The sequence below is a fragment of the Chaetodon auriga genome, chromosome 23 (genome assembly GCF_051107435.1).
Source record: "Chaetodon auriga isolate fChaAug3 chromosome 23, fChaAug3.hap1, whole genome shotgun sequence".
Lineage (NCBI taxonomy): Eukaryota > Metazoa > Chordata > Actinopteri > Chaetodontiformes > Chaetodontidae > Chaetodon > Chaetodon auriga.
In genome coordinates this window covers 16,245,660-16,263,243 of record NC_135096.1, presented here as the reverse complement: position 1 = coordinate 16,263,243, position 17,584 = coordinate 16,245,660, and the positions used below count along the sequence as shown (strand labels likewise).

The window sequence follows — 17,584 nt, the reverse complement described above, 5'->3', positions numbered from 1 at the left end:
TGAAAAAGAGTAAGAGGAATTGGTGAAGACAGGGAAGGGGCAAGGACACAGACGATAAGTAATCAAAAAAAGACAGGCTTCTTAAAGCAGAGCTTTTCTTTCAAATTTTCCAGCAGCCTCATCATGTACAAATGACATCATGAAAACGTCCTGTATCATTACTGTCCTGCTGACTGTGACAGACATTTCTTTTCTGGCATCGATCATGCATTATTACAGCGACGGCTGCCATGTAGAAGTCCCCGCTCCTGCAACTAAAATGCATTAGCAACAGCAGTGAGACAGAGAGAATGAAAGAAAAGGTTGAAATGACCCAGAACCGAAAAAATAAACATCACTTTCTATAATAAAGAAACTCAGCTATCAGTCTTTGAAGAAACAAACTTCCTATCTGGGTCTCATTTTCTCACATTTTCCTTTGCTTGTCTGCTTCTGTCTGCACACTCTCTGCCTATCTTTCTCTTTTCCATCCCTCTCTGCCCTCGACCTACGCCTCTCGGCATTGTCCTGAGACTCACCGCTATTGAGTCATTCTCCACACCAGGGCTGTCTGTGAGTGTGTGGATGTGTGTGTTGGCAGTAGATGTATTACTTGAATGTCTTGTGGACAGTGTGTGGGCGTAAGTGATAAGATGAACACAGATAAAAGAAGAGGAAACAAGGCACAAAAAGGCAAAAAAGAGGCATATGCACGTTTTAATATTACTCCGTCAGAATCCACACAAACACTTTCTCTTTTCTTCCCACTCACACCTGTTAAAAACCTCCCTCTCTTGTCCATTTAGCGACGGCCTCCTTCATATTTCCAGTACACTCCATCAATAAAAACACTTCTTCAGGAGCTCTCTGGGCTGAAATGATGTTCCTGTAATTACGGCTCTCAGAGGAACCGCTTGAACCTCAGAAACTGGTCTGCACTTATGACTGAAGAATCATCAAAAGCGTACACATGCCGAGGCGGGCTGGCAAACCTGCTCCATCCAGAGCAGGTGTTTTATTGATTTTACAGCCGATCGAGAGCACATGTTTTCTGTTGTTCTTGATTCTGATGTCGTGGCTCTTTCAACAGAGCAGAGCACAGCACTTTCAGCTGTCCTTCCATCTGAAGTGCCGTTAAATAAGACGAGCTGGATGGGCAGCTGCACCACAGGACCCTGACCTTTGACCTGGAATGAATGACTCAATGGCAGCAGCATCAGTCAAGTCCAATCACTCCGACACAGGGGGCTAGTACATGATAACCGACCTAAAGACCAGCATTGTTGTGCTTTTTTTGGTCTATATATATACAGCAATGTTTAGCACATTTCATGGATGTTAGCTGCTCACAAAATATACAAGGTAACATCACCTTATGATAATGTATTAAGCCTAAATTAAAGCTGAGCGACTGCTGAGGGTGTGAATGGAAAAACGAAGATATCGTCTATGATCTAAGATGAACTATACTTTCAAATAGCAGCATGCATATTAAAATCACTTGATGCAAATGGAGGAGTGACTCACGACTGATTAAAAGTCGTGGTTGGTGGAGCATCCTCAGGAGGAGAAAGTTTTATTACTATTTCAATCAGGAGAGACAAGTGAATGAAGTAAAGATAATTGTTTATTATGACAGATGATACGTGATAATTAAGTCTTATCGGAAAGTCTCTGGCGCTCAGACTCTACGGGGAGATTTTCTAATCGAGGGGCATCGCCCTGAGCAGCAGCAAGATAAATCACCCCCATGGAGTCCAGACACTGGTGTGGTGGTGGCTGATGACTCCGCTAACTGATAAGCTGATGAGGAGGATGAAATGATGAAGCTGAAGATCTGTGAAGGAGGAGCAGCATGAAAGAACTAAGGCAGACAGAGAGTCAGATTTAAAAGGACAGGAGCGAGATGATTGGCTGACAGTGAGGCGTGTCGCTGTGCTATTGGATGGCGCGATCAGCTGGTGAGAACAGCTGATATCTCATTTGACAGCCGCAGAGAATGACAGCAAAGGAATTAGTGAGCATGCGTGAGAGGAGTGAATGCAGGGTGGTGTGAGGAATAAGCTACAGGAGTTAGAAAGTGTAAAAGTCTGAAACTGACACGACATCAGCACTGGTGATCGGATGTTCAAGAGGTTTATGCCTTTCAGCCTGTTAAAACTGACAAACAGAAGCTCTTTATTTCATGCGTTCATTCAGGCAGGAGCATGATTTGCTTGGCTTGGTTAGCTTAGCTTAGCAGAAAGACTGGAAACAGGGGGAAACAGCTAGCCTGGCCCTGTGCTCACCTCAGAGTTCGCTTGTTCCAAAATAATTAAATAAGTCATGTGAAATAAATTAATCAGTCTTGGTGTACTACAACACTGACACGGTAGTATTTGGGGTAACACGATGAGCAGCCTGTTCTCTGCATCTGTCAACAAATAAGTGTGAACTCACAGGCTGCTGCTGAAGCTCAGCCTCGAGTGTTTTAACACTTACATCTCTCCATATTTACATCACACACAAACACACACCATCACTACTCCTGACTATCAATAGTGTGCATAGGGCAGAACTGATCAGGACAAAACCTCTCTCTCTCTCTCTCTCTCTCTCTCACACACACACACACACACACACACACACACACACACACACACACACACACACACACACACACGTTCCTTTTCATTTTCAGCAAACAGTGATGGCCATGAGTACAATCACCTCCGCCAGCATGTGACCAGAATGCCAAACTGACTCCACTGACTCATTTCTCATGTGCGAGCGTGTGCGTGCGTGTGTGTGTGTGTGCGTGTGTGTGTGTGTGTGTTTGTGTGTGTGTGTGTATGTTAGCATTTAATCTTTCTAAAACTTCTTTTCAGACACACAGATGAATCACTCTGTGTCCTTCACCCTGAGGACAGTTATTCTTTCCACACCTTCGTCGGGTCATGTCATTGCTCGGTTACAAATTCAATTAGCTATAAATGTTTTTTTCTTTAAAAAAATCTCAATTAAAGGACGGTCCAAACAAAAATGGGGTGATATAACTTTAAATCTAAAGTCATGTTGAAAAAACTCAACCAGTGAGCCACCTGTAACTAGAGGCCAAACCACGAAAGCCCCTTCAGGCTGTAGGAATCTCTTCCTACAGCCTGAAGAGATTCTGTTTATCATCCCATAAGACAGCAGGGAATTAGAAAAAAAAGTTCTTAATAATAATGATGAGACCTCGTAAAAACGGTGTTTAAAAATGTGTGGGATGCACTGAGTGTGTTTTGGGATGCACTGGCTCTGTGTTGGACAGCCTGTTCGGAAGCCATGGAACAATAAGAGACCATCTGTAGGTGTTTATTTCACAATATGTGTGTTCAGAGCTAAACTGGAAGCTGGTAGAAATCATCTAAACTGCTTCATTTTCTGTGTTTAACTGTTCTGTTGACATCCATCGTCATATTTGAACCAATAATAAAGCGGGATCTGTGTTCGATCATCACGTTCATGAGCTGTGTAACTGTTAAAGGACCAGGCGGGAACAAATAGAAGAAACAGAAAAGTGTGAAAACCTAAATATTGCTCATGATTTTGGGTGTATATAACAGGACATCGCAGTGCTCTGGTTCTAAGAGCTGATATTGTGACATTGCACCAAAAGCATCTGTCCAGAAAGGGAGCAGCATGGGGCCGAGCGTGTAACCATGAAAGAGTGTCTTAGCTGACTGACATAAATCACACAGAGGTGAGACATCACATCCTGGGAAGTCATGCTGCTTTGGTCACCAGCAGGGCCTGTTCGCACTGCACAGAAAACAACAAACAGGATTATTCTGACGGGGAAAGAAAAGGTCTGAATCTGGCCAAAATGTCCGTGATGTCTGTTTGTTTTAATGTATTCGCATTCCTTTTCATCCCCACTGTTTAAACAACCACTAAATAAGGACACTGAAAGGCAAAACCTGCTGAAACACTTTGCCCTCCGTCCCCCATGTCAGACACAAGCTCACCATCAGCTGTGAAAACAAATCAGACGCAGGCATGTTTTAAGATGTCAGCTTCTGTAATTGAATTTTCTAACGGGTCCTCTTGGGTGACTTAACTCTGAATCACAAAGAGGAAAGATGCCACAAAAGATGGCACACAGTAAGTCGCACAATCTGTTCTGAGGACAGCAGAAAGTTAAAAGGAAGACAACCTCGCATTTTAGAGATTTGGTAAACAGCCAGCTGAAAGGACCGCTCTGTGCAAATTGCATCTCTTTCAACCCGCCTACCGACCACGTATCTTCACCCTGGAAGTGTCTGGATTTCACTGAGATAACAGCAGACGTGACAGATTTAATGGTAACGTCTTGTTTTTGCTGGGAGGAGACACTGGCAGATGAATGGATTAATGCTGTGAGTCACTGCGCCTCTTTGTTAGGGACAGAAAACAGCAGTTGTCTGACTGAACACACACACTGTGTTAGCATCACAGAAAAGAACAGCAGCATTATGGACGATGCAGAGTTTGCTAACACTTTCTATTAGCATGCATATTAGCAGCATTTTGGCTATCAGTCACTATAAAGCATTTACTACTGCCTGATTCAGGGGCTCTGGCTTATTAAGGGTTTGGGTTTGGTTATTAAGAGCATAATTCATGTACTTCTTACTTACTATCAATAAGCAGTTATTAGGAGATTATTAGGGGAAAGCTCTTAGCCTAGTTGTAGAATATGGTCATGCAGAATTAGGTGCTTTATAATAATATGGTAAGAATATGCATCCTAATAAGCAACTAGTTAATGGTGAATATGTGTACCTTAGCACAAGTTTTCATCCAGTCAATTGGTCCCAAAAGCCTCAGGACTCGTATTTAATGTAATTAAAACAACATTTAATTAAATTGTCACAAGCTAATTGAAGCAATCGCCAACCCAAAGCCAGGCAGACTCCAGAATGGAGGAGCTGGTTGGTCTCGGAGGCAAATTATAATTAAGGTGCCATGTGTATTCTATTGGGCATCATACTTGATGGATACTTGTGTACAGAGCACGGGCCGCCATCCCATCGGACGTGATTAGCATGACCTTTGTGGGGTGCCAGAGTTCATCCGTTGGGGGGGCAAAGTTTCCCGGAAATCTTACCCTTAAATCTCACTTTAACACCTGGACGCACCTGCAGGATTTACGACCTCACAGCTAGTTCGGAGCCAATCACGATCCAGTATGCAGCTTGAAACCTCCAGTGCACATAGTGGGACTTTTTATTGCTGGAGTGAACCAAACCATCTGCAGCTCTCTGGTATAAAGAATCGTCTAGCAGGTTAATACAGCAATATATATGCAGGCTGAGAGTGGAAACAAGCACGTTTTCCTCCAACAAAAAGTTTGGAAAAATGAATTTCAGTTAACTTCAATTGTACTCCAGCTTTCATCTACACTGGGGACGTATGAACAAGCAGGCGAATGGGAGAGTGGGCAGCTGTTTGTCTAATACTACAGAATGCATCTGTACAGAGCAGCTTTCCAACCATAAAAAAACAAAGAAAACACATAAGATGGCTTTAACGTTTATCCTGACAAGATGTAAACGGAGATGATCTGGAGGTGAGCTGCACCGCAGAACGCTATCAGCAATTTCACAGGCAGGAAGCTGTGAAATCTAACTATTTAATTCATATCTCTGAGCATTTCAGTCTCTCTCTGTGAGCTACAAGTGCACAGGAATTACAAATGCAGACAGGCTCACACACACAGAGAGAAAAACACGCATATACACAGTGATTTTCCAGTCAAGGATATTGCTAATTGTCATTTCCAGACAGATTTTACACGAGTGTAAGCAGCAGCATTCAACACGGTGTCTAGTGTGCGTCCTTTAGATTAGACTTCAAGACATTCAGACGCTCTCATTGCCTCCAAATACATATTTTCCAGATTAGGTGACTCATGGCTAAATTGCAAGATTTCACGCAGATTTCGAGCTTTTGTTTCACAGCTAAAAAGAACATGTCATCTCCTATAAAAAAAAACCTTGAAATCTCACCTTGAGGTGGTTGTATTCTGTTCATTTCTTGAGCCAATTAAAACAAACAGAAGGTTGTTGTTGGTGAAAGTAAAGAGGAGATAACTGATTTGTGTCAGGAGAAAAAAAAAACATGCTTCCAAAGGAGAGAAAAAAGCCCGTGCTCGAGCGTCCAACACAAACACCTCAAGGTGAAATGAACAATAAGAATATATTAACATTATCATATATATTGTCCCTGCACAAAAGCAAGAAAAGCTCTAATGTAGGATTGGTATGCTAAATCACCATGAGACAGTGTTGCTGGAGGGTACATTATGTTTAGACTTTGCTTACTTACAAATGCATGCTGGGAAAGGAGAACAGGAGAAGAAATCTGAATCAAACTGGTAAAATGTCAGTGAGCCAGTGCATATCAGTGCTGTACAGTATGCAGAGCAACGTCACCGGGCAGCTAATGTTTCCTAAAAGTCCCTCTCAACATGTGACTTTCTGTGCAGAATCCCACTTACTCAGAGAGACAAACATAAAAGTGATGCGTCATCCGAACATTTTCAGCCCGGTCGCTTGTCTTTCTGTCGCAGCTATTCCCACAAATTCTTTTTGGGGCCCTTCACTGAAAGGACGATAATTAGTGAGAAACAACAGCATTGAAAGTTGCTGTCAGTGACGCTTTATCCGAGTCCTGAGGGAAACATTTACAGCTCAGGCTGCAAGTTGTCATCATTGACAGGCAACAACAGAAAGACGACTTTGTGATGACAAAAGTGTTTTTGACGTATGGACAGCAGAATTCATTTAATTCACAATCATCTCTTATCACTTGATGAACGCTTATTCATTTTCAGGTATTAATCTATCGTACAGTGATTTTAACAAGCTGTCACTTATTACTTTATTGACACTGACTGTGCTGATGATGACAAAGCTAACATGCTGATGGTCAGCAGGTACAATGTTTATCATGTTCATGTTAGCTCAGTGTGCTAGCATGGTAACACTGGCTAACTAGCAACAGTACAGCTGAGGCTGATGGGAAGTACTGGACGTGCTGATAGCGCTAGATGAAATGTTAGAGGATCACTGACTTTACATGAATGTCTTAACTAAATGTAAAGGTAATTCAATATTCAGGGAGATATTTCAGTCAGTACCAAAGTGGCGGACTGACAGAAGAAACAGATCAACATTGTCATTCTTTGAGCTTTGCCAGTAGCAAGGATAAAGATAAAGAGGGAGTTAAAATAGAGGCAAACCCATCTGCACACTGTTTCTGGGTCGCAGCTGAACCAGGGCCTGCAGCCTTTCTCCTGTTTTTCCTTCGCAGGAGGTATGTGACCTCGGGATGGTCTGCCACATTCGCTTACACTCAAAAAACTCAAAACACGCAGTACAACTTCAATTAGCATTTAGATTTAAAGGCGCTACAAGTTCCCGTTTACCACTTCTGAGGTAACACTTGTAGCCTGTATCAGTGCTGACATGGATCACCAGAGCAAATGATGATGTGGACTGCAGAGACACGGACGAGATTAAGGCTCTGCATTCTTCAACACAGGTAAGCTGACCAGCAGAACGGCTCGCCTGAAGGCTGTGCATTTATTCAAAGGTGACGCTAAGATATGATTCTGACTGACATCTTAGCATGTGTTTGATATGCTGTGTGATCATAATGTAAGCAGGTGGGATGTGCTCTCCTCCACACAGTGAACGCTGGTCAGATAAGATAAAAGACTCTAATGTTAGTGTCGTTTAATTTCACCCTGGTGGCTCATACGTACTTTGGACTGCACTTCCCCTTGACGGTAATCAAACCCTCCAGTGCACCATCCCCTGGATCGCTCTGGATGTGTGTGGCTGCAGCTTCAGGAGCCTTTTGTTTGGACATATTTTCATTGAGCGGCTTGCTTCACATGAAGACAGCAACGTCTTTTCCACTGTTTCCCTGCGTGTTCTTCTCTCAGACTTGTGTGATACTCTGAAATGTTACAGAGGTGGAAAATGTCCATTGTGTTCTACTTTCAGGCTGCGTTCAAGGTACTGAGTTTAGGGCTGCCAGATTCAAATTGAGAGTTTTTTTGGTGTAGTTTTTGCGCACTGGAATACTGAAGTTGCGTCATACTTTGAATTGAACGAATCAGCATCTAAAATTGTTTGAACTTGTATGAAGGTTGAGGTTTTTACGCTTGGCTAAGAAAACAGAACAAAGTGCAAAGGAAAGGGAAAAGGGACTTAAACATCCACCGAGGAGACGAAAACATCAGATCCGTGCGGAGCAATCTGTCACGCACTCTTCTTCTGTGATGGTTTAATGGCACCAGCTGATGAATTTGCTCCACTAACGTTTTCATAAACAGCAGAGATGGAAAAACACATTAACTCATTTCTCCTTTTGCCAATTTTCTGGATCTTTGTTTCAACTTTATGTCACGTTTGAATGGAAACTTGGCTCAGAACTGATCCTGTTTGAACACACAACACAACAGCTCTCCTACACTGCATCTACCTGTTTCTGTAATGTACTGAATGTCTTATATATTTTCTATACGGACCCTGACAACTTCCACATCTTCAGTAAAATTAAATATTCATGACAAAGTTATTCAGCGTCATCAGGATGGTGGGGGTGGAGTTTGATCAGATGTGAATGACAGCATAAAGACACGATCTACCAACTGCCAATAGATTTTGATCCAAACGTTAGTTATCTTTGATTGGTGACCTTTTCCCAACGGTGCCCCGCCCACCTCGAACCAGTGAGAAGAGCAGACAGGAAATTACAGAAAATCACTCATGTGAAATAACCTAAATTGTTTTGAACTTGAGCTGAAATGTCTGTGCTCATGTGGGACACCATCACCCAGAGTCAGAGGCCGATGGAGAAAATAAGTTTTCAGGGCTTTAAGGTCTCTGAAAGGGCCGGCTCACCCTGCGATAAATGCAAATAAGCGCGCGGGCAAACTCTTTTGACAACAATGTGTAGGACTGAATCAGCCAGGCTCCACAACAACAAAAGAGTCTCCCAGTGACAAAATCAAGCCATCAGCTTAATACACCTCGCTATTGTTTGTGCGGTTTCTATAAATTGAAGATACTCGAGCGTCACTGACAGAACAGCAGAAACACATTGTGCAGTAATGCCATTTTTCACAGCAGTTTGCCAAAAGTCTATCAAAAACACAGCTGGCAGTAAACCAGCTTTAAAATGATTTCTAATCGGTTGGCAGAGCTGCCAATCAGACACCCCAAATCCCCTCGAAAAGGCACACTCACCTTTTAAAACTTCATACACTGAGCTTGGCAAACAATGACCTTTAAATCTACAGCACCTCGCAAGTTATGAACCTCTAAGCAGACCGAACAAGCAGCCCAGCCTGTCACGCCGCTCCGCAAGCAGGTCGAGATTAGTCTGGACTTGGAAAAGGATCGCTCAGCTGTTGTAACGTGTGACAGCTCTTAATTTTCACATCTTAATGCAGACCTGGTTAGAAATCCCAGAAGAAATCCCTCTGCAGTCAGGGACACTGGAAGTCGAGCAGAGAGAAACTCACTGTGTGTGATTGCATCACACTAAATGCTGTGCAAAGCTCTCGTCTTCAGCATAGTGATTTAAAACACGCTGATAAACAACAGAATTACACTGAATCACCAAATAAACCTTCATTTCTCTCCTCTTGTCCAGACACGATCGGTTCCTTCATTTTCATACTACAGATCAGATATAAGGTGTTATTTAGTGAGCTTTAAAGGAGGATTTTGTTATCTTTGGACAGCCAGGCTAGCTGATTCCAGTCTTTATGCTACGATAAGATAACCGGCTGTTAGCTCTGGCTTCATGTTTACCGTACAGACGTGAGAGTGGTGTCAATCTGCACGTCTAACTACAGAAAGGGGGGGACAGTAGCTCTCCAAAGGTTGACTTCAAGTTTAATATTTTAGTTCCCTGACCGGATTGAACCTCTCTGGCTGTGTCTGGTGAAGAGCTGCTGTAAAACGCCTCTATGGGTTTGTATCTGAATTTACTTTCTATATTCACAGCGCTTGCTAAGCTAACTTCTCTCAATCTACTGCGGTTTAAAGTCACCAAACACTCTGTAGTCGTTCCGTTTTTCGTTTCTTAAAAGGCTGAAATCTAACGCAGACACCGCAGTGCTGTGATGTAGGAATGGGGAGAATTATTTGACAAAATTACGTTTGTATCATCAGCATAATGAGGCATCCAAGACCACTCAAACAAGGAAATTGTGCTCTCCTCAGCTCTGAAAGTTGTGTTTCTAATCCTCTCATCTCACCTCAGCTCTCCTTCTCTGTTTGGTTCCTCCGCCTCATTGTCCTCTCCTGTCCCCTCTCTTCCTATCAGAGTTATTCTGCTGTTTTTGAGGACCTGAGCAAACAGTGACAGCCAGGGTGTGAAATTAACACCAGGCGCCGGACGAATGCCGCCCTCCCCTCTTTTTTCTCATATATTTTCCTCCATTTCTGGATTCATTTGTCCATTCTGAGCTTCCTGAGGGGAAGAAAAGCACCTAAATAATTATCAACCAATCAATTAAACTCCGTCCTCTAAAATCTTTGCGCCAAAATTAATCACAAGACAAAATATAACATCTAAAAAGGCTGGAATACAAATTTCCACCAAGGGCCTGTACTGCAAATCAGGTTGGACTTTGTGGCTTCACCGAGCCTGACGAGAGTGATTCGGGATAATCATGAAGCTGGTTATCTGTGGGTTTATCAATGCAGCAATGAGCATGTGAAAGAGGCGAAGTCCTTGATAACAGCCAATCACATGTTATATAATCACTTCTGTCATGAGTCCTGAAGCCCACAGAGAAATTAAATTGGGGCAGCAGAAATTGATATTCAGGTGAAAAATTCGGTATAATCTTGAAACCTGAGTCGAAGAAGAAGCAACAGAAAGGAGGAAAATATCTCTGGATAATGAACGGAGGGACCTTGTTCAGCAGTCGAGCGTGAGAATTTAACCGGAGAGATGATCCATTTAGTTTTCAGAATGACATTTTGGTGTTATTTATCACATCAACAAAACTATTATGAATAATTGATACATCTATTAACGGCTAAAAGTAAAGCGAGACCGCTGCCGCTGCCAAAGCAGAGAAGAAAAACAGTCTGTGCAGAAAAAGGCCCGAATAAAGGAAATGACACTCACAAGGTCGCCTGACGTTATAATGGGCTCCAGTAGATGGAAGAAGAGTATAAAAAACATCTTTACCCTCAAAAACTTTGTCGGGAGTGACAGATCGCCATTAAACATGATCTCACGGGATGACTTATAAATAGCACGCCACTTTTAAGAACATCCTGCGTCATCAGGATTAGAATGCTTTATTGATTCCCGAGGGGGAACTGGATCAGGTGCTCCATCGTACGACAAAAACCACAAAGGGAAATCAGAAATATCTCAGAGAGTGTTAAAAACATGTCCACTGTACAGTAATAAATACATAAGTAAGCTCAGGAGTTTTGGCCTCCCCTACGGTGTCCACTGTGAACTCAATGTTTGGTCTGTCCGTTCAATGCAGGCGACATATTGCCGTACGTGCCACGCTGGGATGGAATCAGCTGCTGATGCTCTTGAAGTACCAGCTGTGGTTGGTAAACAAGAAGAAAGAGCTCAGTTTCCTGCCCTGGTGACAGATTCTCATATATTCCTGAAGTGCCTCTTTTTATGGTTTGCTGAGTAGCAAATCACACTAAAATCAGACAACGCTGCCTCACTGCCAGGCATCTATCCGCCTTTTTTCTCCATATTTGTCTCGGCTGCCGTTACCAAACCGTCCATCTCCTGCCGTAACGCTGCCGTTCGCTCTCCCCGCCTGTCCTCGCATGAACTTTTGTTTTGCTTTCACTCATTCTCCGTTGCTTCCTTCCTTCATCCTTTGCATCCTTGTCTCCTTCCGTCTCTCCTTTCATTTTCTCCCCTCCTATAATCTTACGTTCTCCCATCTGCTGTCTCTCTACCTCTTACTCTCCTGAGGCTTGTGTATATGTGTGTGTACTGTGTGTGTGTGTGTGTGTGTGTGTGTGTGTGTGTGTGAGTGTGTGTGCATGTGCGCACACGTTTGGGAGAGACTCATCTATCTAGGATGGGGTAGTCATTATGCTTCGGTGAGTTTGGATGGATGAGGGGATCTCTTCCTCTCCAGCCGATATCTATCCCCCTCTTTCTACCTATCTCCTCGTCTCCCACCTCCCCCTCCAAATGTTCTCCCTCCTTCGCTCCTCTCTTTGTCATGGTTAGAGGGTATCACGCAGGCTGGATGGAGAGGAAGGAAGGAGAGGGTAGGAAGGGGGTAAAGGGACAGGAAGCGAGGAGACAAGGGGACGGTAGACAGAAGGAGGTGAGACAAAAGGGGAGTAACAGAGGTGAGAGAGAGATGATGAGAGGAGGAAGGGGAAGAAATGGAGGAGATGACAGGAATGGAGGATGGGAGAGGAGAAAAAGAAAAGGAGGACATAAGATGGGAAAGAGGGAGAGAGGGACAGGAAAATAACTGAAAGAAAGGGAAAAGGGAAGGAAATGGAATAAAAGGGATGAGAGAATGGGGAGATGAGAGGATGGAAGAAAAGATGAGAAGAGGGGAAGGAAAGACGAGAAAAAGGGAAGAAGGGATGAGAGAAGAGGGAGGACAGGAAAAGGAAAGGAAAGGAGGAAAGAGAAGGGAAGGAGGGGTAGAGGTGGAAAGGAAAGGAAAGGAAAAGGAAAGGGAAGAGAAGAAAGGAGAGGAGACGGCTGGAGGGGACAGGAAAGGAAAAGGAAAAGGAAACGAAAGGAAAAGGAAAGGAAAAGGAAAGGGAAGAGACGAGGAGAGAGGAGAGGAGAACATCCCACCAGCCTGTCTGTCCGTCTTCTGGCTTTAATCAGACTCTGTTTCAATAGCGTTACTCACCCACACACACACACACACACACACACACACACACACAAACGAGCACCAACATGCACACATACTGTATGCACACACACACTCACCTAAGTCTCCGTCGCCATGGCAACGGCACACCTCTAGCACCCTTGTAATCAACTTTGAAAATGGGAAAAGAAGTGATGTGCTGGCACGCAGGAAACACACACGGACACACCGCAAACAAACACACACACACGCGCATAAACACAGAAATGTAATTAGAATTAAACTCCAAACAAGTGATTCAGTCCCCATGGGGGGGGTGGGGGGGTGGGGGGGGGCACTAACTGAGTTAAGGGACGACAAAGTACACCAGACAACAATCCAGCAGCTAAAAAGAGAGATGACAAAGTGCATTTTAGGGAAATACAGCATCACGAGAAACCTGGAAAATGCACCGCACTCTCCAGCCTCCGGGTTTCTCTTAATCCGAAATTTACCAAACCACATCTCCGCAGAGATTGGATGTGGCGGGAATAACTGTGGTGGGTTTGTGCGCGTTTGTATGAATCGCAGCCGTAAAAGAAAACGCCTCCAAAATCGTCCGTGACTCTGAGAGGCGAAGAGAAAACAGCCGGAGATGAAAGGAGGTGGAAAACGCTGCAAGCGTCAAAAAAAAAAAAAAGCTTTCTTCCTGTTTGTTTTCTTGTCAAAATACTAAGAAATAAATGACAATAAGACACAGGAGGGGTTCATCCAGAGGGAGACATGAAGGAGAATGAAGACACAGAGAGCTGTAGAGGATCACACCCCAAACCAGATCTCCACCTTCTTCACCTCCGCCTCTTTGTTTTCCACTGAAATTAGAGATAAAGAGCGTTTCTAAGGAGCGAGCATGTGGAACCTCCTCAGCCCCGTCTCACCCCAAAGCATTTAACAGACCTGCTCATCCACTAGATCCCACGTCAGTGTCGGGTTTTGCCTCGACCGTGCACACGTCTATGAAGGCGCAGTGCCAGCAGGGGGCGATGATGAACTGGATAGAAGTACGACCTAACGAGTGACTTTTCAAGCCTGGGTGATGCAAAAATGTGAAACATGACACCGACACAGCGAACTCCGACATATTTTGTGTCATTTGCTGAAAACTGGAGAAAGGTAGAAATGTCTTGAAAATATTAAACATCATCAGCATAAATAAGTAAGAAACCCACAAAGAAGCTAAAAACAGCAACCAAATGACAACATGTGGACAAAAACATGATTGTGTAAACTGGAATTTTCTAATATTTAATGTAGTTTTGGCAACAATGTAACTTCCAATAAAGGTTCTTTGAATTTGACTTGACGCCCGTTTCCCTTCGAGATGCACCAAAATCGGCCTTCAGTCCCAGCAAATCTGCGATGAATCATTTAATTTCATGCACGGGAATCATTGTTCGTGTTCACGTCACATCATCATTTTCCGTTTAGCATTTTTTAAGCTAAAATTCTTGTTTCAGCTTCTCACAAATGAGGGTTTGCTGGTTTTGTTTGTCATCTGAGTGAACATGTTTTATGTGCTCTCTACATCTATCCCTGTTCTTTACATGTGCACATACAGTAAACAGAAGTTCATATGTTTCCAGAGAAACAGAGTGTGGTCAGGCGGAGGAGGCGCAGAGTCCGGTGAGAGACTGGCAGTGCAGACAGGGAACAGAAGGTATCATGAATAATGGGAAGGAAGCAGGAAGCCGTCTTACCTTAGCCAACTGTGAGTTTACCCATTTTGTGAAAGTCTTCTTCTGAACGTCTTCTCTTTCATCTGCCGGGAGAAAAAACACTGACTGTCAGGAAAAAGGATCTGTACATATCTGTGTGTGTGTGTGTGTGTGTGTGTGTGTGTGATCAGATGAGGCAATCTCAGAGTTCAGGTCATGTCAGATGTGTGGCAGCAGTTCAAAAAGAACATGAAAAGGGCGCACGCACACTTTGATGAGTACCACTACATACCAGATACCAATCTCTCTGACTGACTGGTTGACAATCGAAACATGTTTAACTGTGTCTCTTTGGATATCAGGCTTCTCTCTCTCTCACACACACACACGCACACACACACACACACACACACAACGCGAGTGGTGCTCAGCATGATAAGAGGCTCCTCTAATCTTGCTCAGGGCTAATTGCATCCTCATCATATCAATCAGCGTGCCACTTCCAGGCCATCACCACCGCCGTCACGCATCAGACTGGAGTGAGTCAGCACGGCTTCCACTTGTTGCCCTCCTGGAAAGACCCCCCTCTCTACTACTTAAAAATTATTACCGCGATCAGAGTCATTGTGGTGCTGCTCGGTATCTGCTGCTCATCAGCAAAACCCAGATTCAGCTGTCGAGCGAAGGAGACGTCGGCGCTTTGCATTGAGCAGATGTGCTGGATCCCGTCTGGAAAAGTGACTCATCGACCACTGCATGTGTTTTAATCTTCTCCTGTCAATCACTTAGTGAGAGTAGGTGTTATTGCTTTGTATCCGAGTCTCATTTTGGAATGAAACCCATCCTATGAAGTATTTACTGCACTGCAGAAAAAGCTGATCACTCGTAGACTCCACGCTCTAAATAAGCAAAATGACCACAGCTGCTCCAGCACAACAGAGCAGATACAACATGCACACTCCACTAAAACACTGAATTTCATGATAAATAAGGAATAAACCATCACAAAACTATTCCTTTTGTACATAATAACTGGAATTATACCACTCTGAGCCTACAGCCATGCTAGCAGCTCTGCCAGGTTGTACTTAGCAATGCTTTGAGCTAAATGCTAACACCAGCCTGCTCGTACATGCTGTTTTTTAGCATATCTACAACGTTAGCGTGCTAACATTTGCTAATTAACACAAAGCTCAACTGAAGCTGATGTGAATGTCAAGTATTACATTTTGGCCCGATGATGGCACCAGGTCAGAGGATCGCCATCATCACCACTGCTGAAAACTCTGACTCTGCCATCAATGCCGAAACTCTTCCCTCCGTCTGAGAGCGGGATTTTGTGGAAATACAAGCACAGTCCGTCTGTAATGTCAGCTTTCTCAGCAACAAAGGAAAACAGCCCTTCATGGTTCCACTGTCACAAATGTGAAGATTTGCTGCTTTTCCTTTTAATTATTCTATCAATTTTAATTAATTTCTAGTAATTCTGAGGTTCTGGACCATTGGTTGGACACAACAAACATTAAGTAAAGGTGAAACTGATTAATTGTGATGGCATTTCTGACTATTTTTGACATTTTACAACAAGAAAATAATAAGCAAATGAATCCAGAATGGAAGTAATCATGAGATGAGTACATTTTCCTGACAGTGCTTACATAATGTTAGTTAACATTTTCAATGCAGGACTTTTTACTTATACCCGAGTATTTTCACCGCGTGATATTAGACTACATGGGCGTATGGCAGGGGACGTTATCCTCCACCGTACAGGCTGTTTTTCTCTGCAGCAGAGCGGTGTACTGTGACCTGTGACATGCATTACAATGGAAATGACGACATGATGACTTATAATAACACACCTCTCCCCCGCCTCTCTCATTTGACTGGAAATGGGGTCACTTCCCATTACTACGGATAATAAATTACACTCTCATCCTGAAACAGAACATCAGGTTAAATATTATACCAACCCAGCTAACAGTACTCTTTCAGCGTGTGTGTGTGTGTGTGAGTGTGTGAGTGTTGACACCAGCCAGGCATTGACTAATGGAGCTGATAATGAAACTTCTCCCTTAATTAAAAGGTCCCACGTTGAGCAGCGCACTGTGGTGAGACGGTGGACACAGACACACACGCACAGGTATGCGCACATACACAAGCATGCGGTCTCAAGCGCGCATACACATTTACACACACGTATCCGTTGTGAGATAATGGCTGGCTGACCGCTGAAGCATGAATGAAATAGAAGCATGTAGCAAACAATCTCATCGAACGCGTAATCCATCCATATCTGTGTACTGTGTGTGTGTGTGTGTGTGTGTGTGTGTGTGCGTGTGTGTCACTATACTCCCATGCTGCAGGATGCACTTCTCTATGCATTAATGCCTGCGAAAGTGAACTGCTGTTACGGGCACACGTGTGTGTTCATGAATGTAATTTCAGATGCTGCGAGTGTGTGTGTGCGTATGTTTGTGTGTGTGTGTGTGTGTGTGTGTGTGTGTACATGTCTGTGTTTTCAGGCCATTTCAGCGTCCTTGGCCAGAAGCTCAGATCTTTTCACAGCTAAATAATTTTATGATGATTGGGTTTAATTTAACTGTGTTTATCTTCACTACATGTCTGGCCTGTGCCATATCATCAACAGCACAAAGTCTGATTAATTGGTGCCTTTAAATGCACTCAATTCGAGCCGTTTTAAACATATAAGATTGAATTTATGGAATGTAAGAAACCTCGCTGAACACATCTCTGACCATCTTCTGCAATGAAGCAAACTGCAACCAGATAATTAGCAAAACAAAAGGAAAATTTATGCGTTTCCTTCCACTTCTGCTGTGTGAATATTAGGATTTGGTTCATAGAGGAGAAGGTGCACATGTTGGCATTTACACAGAAAGTTTATGTCTCTTCGGTGGAAGCTTCAATGGACCTTTAAGTCACGTTCTTCATGTATGTCACCATTTATTCACCAACTCTGCTCCCATTGCACTTTCTCTAATTTCCAGCACTTACTATACCCATTTGCATGTTAGAGCCA

The 17,584-nt window shown here is 43.5% G+C and overlaps 1 protein-coding gene across 5 annotated transcripts in view; it reads right to left on the bottom strand.

Moving 5' to 3' along the window:
- The window catches only part of dmd (dystrophin), a 225,923-nt gene that overhangs the window by 169,183 nt on the left and 39,156 nt on the right, over window positions 1–17,584 (bottom strand). For all 5 annotated transcript variants that reach the window (XM_076723927.1, XM_076723928.1, XM_076723931.1 and 2 more), the window contains exon 2: window positions 14,584–14,645. The gene's annotated coding sequence lies outside the window, so the exon portion shown is untranslated. The remainder of the gene's footprint in view (window positions 1–14,583; window positions 14,646–17,584) is intronic.